The following is a 7,344-nucleotide window of genomic DNA, read 5'->3' on the forward strand; positions in this document are numbered from 1 at the left end:
CAAAAAAGGTTAGGAGGGGTTATTGGGTTACGGGGATAGGGTGGAAGTGAGGGCTTAAGTGAGCCGGTGCAGACTCAATGGGCCGAATGGCCTCCTTCTGCACTGTATGTTCTATGTTCTTTACACGAACAAGTGGAGAAAACATGTTCCGTCGAAACTAGAAATGTTTGTTCTGAATTTCTATGCTGTACTGACAGTGACGTTTGTAAACTCCTTTTACAGGATATTTGAAATCTACAGGCGTGAAATCATCCAACCTGGAAACCCACAAGGACATCGACACCATAGAGAAACTGTGGAAATGTGGGCACTGTGGAAAGGAATTCCATTCCCCATCCCAGCTGGAAATTCATCAGCGCAGTCACACTAGGGAGAGGCCATTCACCTGCACTGTGTGTGGGAAGGGATTTAATCGATCGTTCAACCTTCGCACACACCAGCGAATTCAGGCCGTTCACCTGCTCTGTGTGTATGAAGGGATTCAGCAGTTCATCATACCTGTTGAAACACCAGCGTGGTCACACTGGGGAAAAGCCATTCATCTGTTCCATGTGTGGAAAGGGATTCACTAATTCAACTGACCTCCTGACACACCAGCTCCATGTGTGGGAACAGATACACTCAGTCACAAAACCTTGTGAGACACCAGCGAGTTCACAAGTAACTTCTGAAGGTAGATTCTCCTGTCATTGATCAGGTAATCACATCCAGGACTGACCCATATTCATTCTGATAGTTGTGGTTAATTTCTGCTGCTGTTAATAACCACTAAAATCAACTGGAATTAACTATTCACGTATTTGTTCTGCAAGTTAAGAGAGAATAATTGATCAGACATGGTCTAACTGAATGGCAGAACAAACACAAAAGAATTTACAGTGCAGAAGAAGGCCATTCAGCCCATCGAGTCTGCACCGGCCCTTGGAAAGAGCACCCTCCTCAAGCCCCATGCCTGCACCTTATCCCCCTTTATCCCCGTAATCCAGTAACCCCTCCTAACCAGTTCCTGTGTCGTTTCCCCTGAGATTTCACCCACTCTCTAACTCTGCTCCAGTGCTGAAGCCACTGGTGAATTGTCTCTTCCTCAGCTCTCCCATCACTTTCCATTCATCAGCTGGTGTTTGAGTCCAGGTTTATTAGGGACATGGGAACAGGAGGAGGTCATTTATCCCCCTCAAGCCTGTTCTCTTATTCATCGAGGTCATGGCTGATCTGTGACCTAACTCCATTTAGCCAGATATTATTTTAATCCTGACTTCCCCAGTCTGTTACAATGTGATTTAAAACAAACTTTTGTTTACATCAGACCATTAATGTAGGAGAGTGTCCCGAGGAAAATCTCAAAAACATCAACTAGACAGAAACTGACACTGAGGGGCACACACTGACATAGTGGTTAGCACTGCTGCCTCACGGCACCGAGGCCCCTGGTCCGATACTGGCCGCAGGTTACTGTCCATGTAGAGTTTGCACATTCTCCCCGTTTCTGCGTGGGTCTCACCCCCACAACCCAAAGATGTGCAGGGTAGGTGGATTGGCCATGCTAAATTTCCCCTTCATTGGAAAAAAAACCTGACACTGAGTCATACAATGGGAAGGATGTGATTGCACTGAAAAAGTTGCAGGGGAGAGTCACCATGATGTTGCCTGGGCTGTTTTACGAGCAGAGAAAGCTGAGGTGGGGTATAATTGAAGTGTACAGAATTATAAAGGAAATAGGGTAGAGTAGATAGGAGGAAACGTTTCCCCACAGTACAATAATAATCTTTATTGTCACAAGTAGGCTTACATTAACACTGCAATGAAGTTACTGTGAAAAGCCCCTAGTCGCCACATTCAGGCACATGTTTGGGTACAGAAGGAGAATTCTGAATGTCCAAATTACCCAACAGCATGTCTTTCGAGACTTGTGGGAGGAAACCGGAGCACCCGGAGGAAACCCACGCAGTCGCGGGGAGATTGTGCAGACTCCACACAGACAGTGACCCAAGCCAGGAATTGAACCTGGGACCCTGGAGCAGTGAAGCAATAGTGCTACCGTGCCGCCGGTGAGGGGTCAATAACCAGGGGGCACAGTTTTACGGTCAGGGGCAAGAGATTTAGAGGGAATTTGAGGAAAGCTTTTTCACCAGAGGGTGGTGGGCATCTGGTACTCACTGCCTGAAAGGTTGGTCGAGGCGCGAACCCTCACAATATTTAAGAAGCATTTAGATGAGCATTTGCAATGCCAGAGCCGACACGGCTACGGACCGAGTGCTGGGAAATGTGAGTAAAATGGATAGGTGCTTAATGGCAGGTGCATACACGATGGCCTGAAAGCCCTCTTTCTATGCTGTAAAACTCCATGACTAAGGGGATGTTAAGAGGGCTGACTAAAGGTTTGGTTAAAGATGTAGGTTTTTAGGAGTTTGTTAAAGGGAGATATCTGTGGACAGGCAGATAGGGTCAGGGAGGGAATTCCAGGGTAGGGGGCGATGACTGAAGGCACAGTGAATGGGGCTGAGAGACTGAAGGATGTGTAAGAGGCCACAGTTGGACGAATGCAGAGCGCTCTGAGAATGTCTGACTGGAGGAGGTTACAGATAAAGGAACGCTGTGAGGCCCTGAAGAGATTTGAACAGGAGCTGAGAACTTTAAAATTGAGGCTTTGATGAAGCCGGGGCCGCTGATGAAGTCAGTGAGCGCAGTTGTGATGGGTGAGTGGGATTTGGGGATAATCAGGGAAAAGGGCGGCAGAGTTTGGATGAGGTCATTAGAATAGACAAGCAGGCTGACCACACGAAACACTGATCAAGGGAGGGGTGGGGAGATCGAGATGGGGGTCATCACAGGACATGGGGAACCTAATGTCCTGTCTTCAGATGGTGGCATCAAGGGGCAGCAGATCGATGAGGGGCAGAGGAGCCATCAATAGGTCGTTGGGAGATACCAAAGGACATGGAGTGAGAAGAGAAGCCATTGTTGGAGATTGATTGGCTCTGATTGGATCGGTCTGAGTGGAGCCGAGTGAGGTCAGTGGCTCTCAGCTGGACAGTGGGGGAGAGGTAATGGAGGACGGTGCTCTCGACTGGGAGGTCAGGAGGTATGAGGAGGGATAGTGACCCACAGTCGCGGAGGATGTCAGAGCCAATTCCAGAGTGACTGATGAATAAATTCATTTTGACATTGTTCCAGGGATCAAATTGGAGACCCAGGTATAGGTGTATGGAACATTCAACAAAGTTGATGTGGGAATTGTTAACACACCTGTAAAAAGTTTTGCAACGTTCTGGGTGCGGCGATGACCAGCTAAGTCGCACGTTTCGGCAGCTCCCGGTGGAACGGACTTTTGGGCTCTTAATAAGAGCCCCAACGGCAATTTTAACGGCTAAAAGTACTGTGCGGTAAACCAGAAGGGAATCCCCCCAGGATACGGATGGAAAAAGGAGAGGAAAGTGGCCGGATTGCGGTGGATCCTTTAGAGCAGCGGCAAGGAAGGCAAGCAAAAACCAAGATGGCGTCGGAAGGTGGCAGTTTAATATGGGGCCCTGAACAACACGAGTTTTTGAAACGCTGCGTGGAAGAGCTTAAAAAGGAGATGAAGAAGGAGCTGTTGGCCCCGATATTACAGGCGATTGAAGGGCTAAAAGATGAGCAAAAGACCCAGGAGCGGGAGCTTCGGGTCGTGAAGGCAAAGGCTGCCGAGAACGAGGACGATATACAGGGCCTGGTGGTGAAGACGGAGATGCAAGAGGCACACCATAAACGATGTGTGGAAAGACTGGAGGTGCTGGAGAATAACGCGAGGAGGAATAATTTAAGGATTCTTGGTCTTCCTGAAGGTGCAGAAGGAGCAGACGTCGGGACATATGTGAGCACGATGCTGCACTCGTTAATGGGAGCGGAGGCCCTGGCGGGTTCGCTGGAGGTGGAGGGAGCATACCGAGTGATGGCGCGAGGACCGAGAACAGGAGAAATTCCTAGAGCCATAGTGGTGAGATTCCTCCGTTTTAAGGACAAAGAGATGGTCCTTAGATGGGCAAAGAAAGCTCGGAGCAGTAGGTGGGAGAACGCGGTGATCCGCGTATATCAAGACTGGAGTGCGGAGGTGGCGAGAAGGAGGGCGAGCTTTAATCGGGCCAAGGCGGTGCTTCACAAAAAGAAGATAAAATTTGGAATGCTGCAACCGGCAAGACTGTGGGTCACATATCAAGGGAGGCACCACTACTTTGAGACGGCGGATGAGGCGTGGACTTTTATTGTGGAAGAAAAACTGGAATAAGCGGGTTATTAAAAAAGAACGTTTGAAACAAAGTGGTGGGGCGAGTATGAGGGGCGAAGAGTGGGGGAAAAAGGGGGGGAAAGATGAGTTTTATGTTATTAATTCTGCGATGCGGTAACTTTTCTCTCTTCCACAGGTGGTGGTGGAGGGAGGAAGGGAGGTGGAGGAGATGGGGCGTTGGCCATGGGGAGCGGGGCCAAAAGGGAAGCGCGGGCTTTGTTCCCGCGCTATGATAATCATGGTGGGAATAGGGAAGCAAGAAGGAGGGGGCGTCGCACGGTGCGAGCCGAGGTCACGGGGGGAAGCCGAGGTCGGCCAGAGTTTGCTGACTTCTGGGAGCAACATGGGGGGTGTAACTACGCTAGTGGGGGATCTAGCGGGGGGGGGGGGGGGGGGGAGCTACTGGGTTGCTGCTGCTGGAGAGAGGGGGAGCCGGAATGGGGGTGGGTGGGCGGGGGGGCACCGCCTGGGGGGGACACAGCTGCGTGGGAACCGGGTGAGGAGCTGGAAAAAGGGGATGGCTAATCGACAAGGGGGTGGGTAAAAAAAAACCAACCCGGTTGATCACGTGGAATGTGAGAGGGCTGAACGGGCCGATAAAGAGGGCACGAGTACTCGCATACCTTAAGAAACTTAAGGCAGACGTGGTTATGTTACAAGAGACGCACTTGAAACTTATAGACCAGGTTAGACTACGCAAAGGATGGGTGCGGCAGGTGTTTCATTCGGGGCTAGATGCGAAAAACAGGGGGGTGGCTATACTAGTGGGGAAGCGGGTTATGTTTGAGGCAAAGACCATAGTGGCGGATAGCGGGGGCAGATACGTGATGGTGAATGGCAAATTACAGGGGGAGGCAGTGGTCTTGGTAAACGTATATGCCCCGAACTGGGATGATGCCAATTTTATGAGGCGCATGCTAGGACGCATCCCGGACCTAGAGGTGGGAAAGTTGGTAATGGGGGTAGATTTTAATACGGTGCTGGAGCCAGGGCTGGACAGGTCGAGATCCAGGACTGGAAGGAGGCCGGCTGCAGCCAAGGTGCTTAAAGATTTTATGGAGGAGTAGACCCGTGGAGACTTAGCAGACCTAGGAGTAAGGAGTTTTCGTTTTTCTCCTATGTCCACAAAGTTTATTCGCGAATAGACTTTTTTGTTTTGGGAAGGGCGTTGATCCCGATGGTGAGGGGGACGGAGTATACGGCTATAGCCATTTCGGATCACACTCCACATTGGGTAGACTTGGAGATAGGGGAGGAAACAGAAGGGCGTCCACCCTGGAGAATGGACATGGGACTAATGGCAGATGAAGGGGTGTGTCTCAGGGTGAGGGGGTGCATTGAAAAATACTTGGAACTCAATGATAATGGGGAGGTCCAGGTGGGAGTGGTCTGGGAGGCGCTGAAGGCAGTGGTTAGAGGGGAGCTGATATCAATAAGGGCACATAAAGGAAAGCAGGAGAGTAGGGAACGGGAGCGGTTGCTGCAAGAACTTCTGAGGGTGGACAGGCAATATGCAGAGGCACCGGAGGAGGGACTGTACAGGGAAAGGCAAAGGCTACATGTAGAATTTGATTTGCTGACAACGGGTACTGCAGAAGCACAGTGGAGGAAGGCACAGGGAGTACAGTATGAGTATGGGGAGAAGGCGAGCAGGTTGCTGGCCCATCAATTGAGGAAAAGGGGAGCAGCGAGGGAAATAGGGGGAGTGAGGGATGAGGAAGGAGAGATAGAGCGGGGAGCGGAGAGAGTGAATGGAGTGTTCAAGGCATTCTATAAAAGATTATACGAAGCTCGGCCCCCGGATGGGAAGGAGAGAATGATGTGCTTCCTGGACCGGCTGGAATTTCCTAAGGTGGAGGAGCAGGAGAGGGTGGGACTGGGAGCACAGATCGAGATAGAGGAAGTAGTGAAAGGAATTAGGAGTATGCAGGCGGGGAATGCTCCGGGACCGGATGGATTTCCAGTCAAATTTTATAGGAAATATGTGGACTTGCTTGCCCCGATACTGATGAGAACCTTTAATGAGGCGAAGGAAAGGGGACAGCTGCCCCCGACTATGTCGGAGGCAACGATATCGCTTCTCCTAAAGAAGGAAAAAGACCCGCTGCAATGCGGGTCCTATAGACCTATTTCCCTCCTAAATGTAGACGCTAAGATTCTGGCCAAGGTAATGGCAATGAGGATAGAGGATTGTGTCCCGGGGGTAGTCCATGAGGACCAAACTGGGTTTGTGAAAGGGAGACAGCTGAATACGAATATACGGAGGCTGCTAGGGGTAATGATGATGCCCCCACCAGAGGGGGAAGCGGAGATAGTGGTGGCGATGGATGCCGAGAAAGCATTTGATAGAGTGGAGTGGGATTATTTGTGGGAGGTGTTGAGGAGATTTGGCTTTGGAGATGAGTATATTAGATGGGTACAGCTGCTGTATAGGGCCCCGATGGCGAGCGTGGTCACGAATGGACGGGGGTCTGCGTATTTTCGGCTCCATAGAGGGATGAGGCAGGGATGTCCTCTGTCTCCATTATTGTTTGCACTGGCGATTGAGCCCCTGGCAATAGCATTGAGGGGTTCCAGGAAGTGGAGGGGAGTACTCAGGGGAGGGGAGGAACACCGGGTATCTCTTTACGCGGACGATTTATTGGTGTATGTGGCAGACCCGGCGGAGGGGATGCCAGAGATAATGTGGATACTTGGGGAGTTTGGAGAATTTTCAGGATATAAGCTGAACATGGGGAAAAGTGAGCTGTTTGTGGTGCATCCAGGGGAGCAGAGCAGAGAAATAGAGGACTTACCGTTGAGGAAGGTAACAAGGGACTTTCGCTACTTGGGGATCCAAATAGCCAAGAATTGGGGTACATTGCATAGGTTAAACTTAACGCGGTTGGTGGAACAGATGGAGGAGGACTTCAAGAGATGGGACATGGTATCCCTGTCATTGGCAGGGAGGGTACAAGCGGTTAAAATGGTGGTCCTCCCGAGATTCCTCTTTGTGTTTCAGTGCCTCCCGGTGGTGATCACAAAGGCTTTTTTCAAAAGGATTGAGAAGAGTATCATGAGTCTTGTGTGGGCCGGGAAGACCC

Source organism: Scyliorhinus torazame, chromosome 5 (assembly GCF_047496885.1).
Source record: "Scyliorhinus torazame isolate Kashiwa2021f chromosome 5, sScyTor2.1, whole genome shotgun sequence".
Taxonomy (NCBI): Eukaryota; Metazoa; Chordata; class Chondrichthyes; order Carcharhiniformes; family Scyliorhinidae; genus Scyliorhinus; species Scyliorhinus torazame.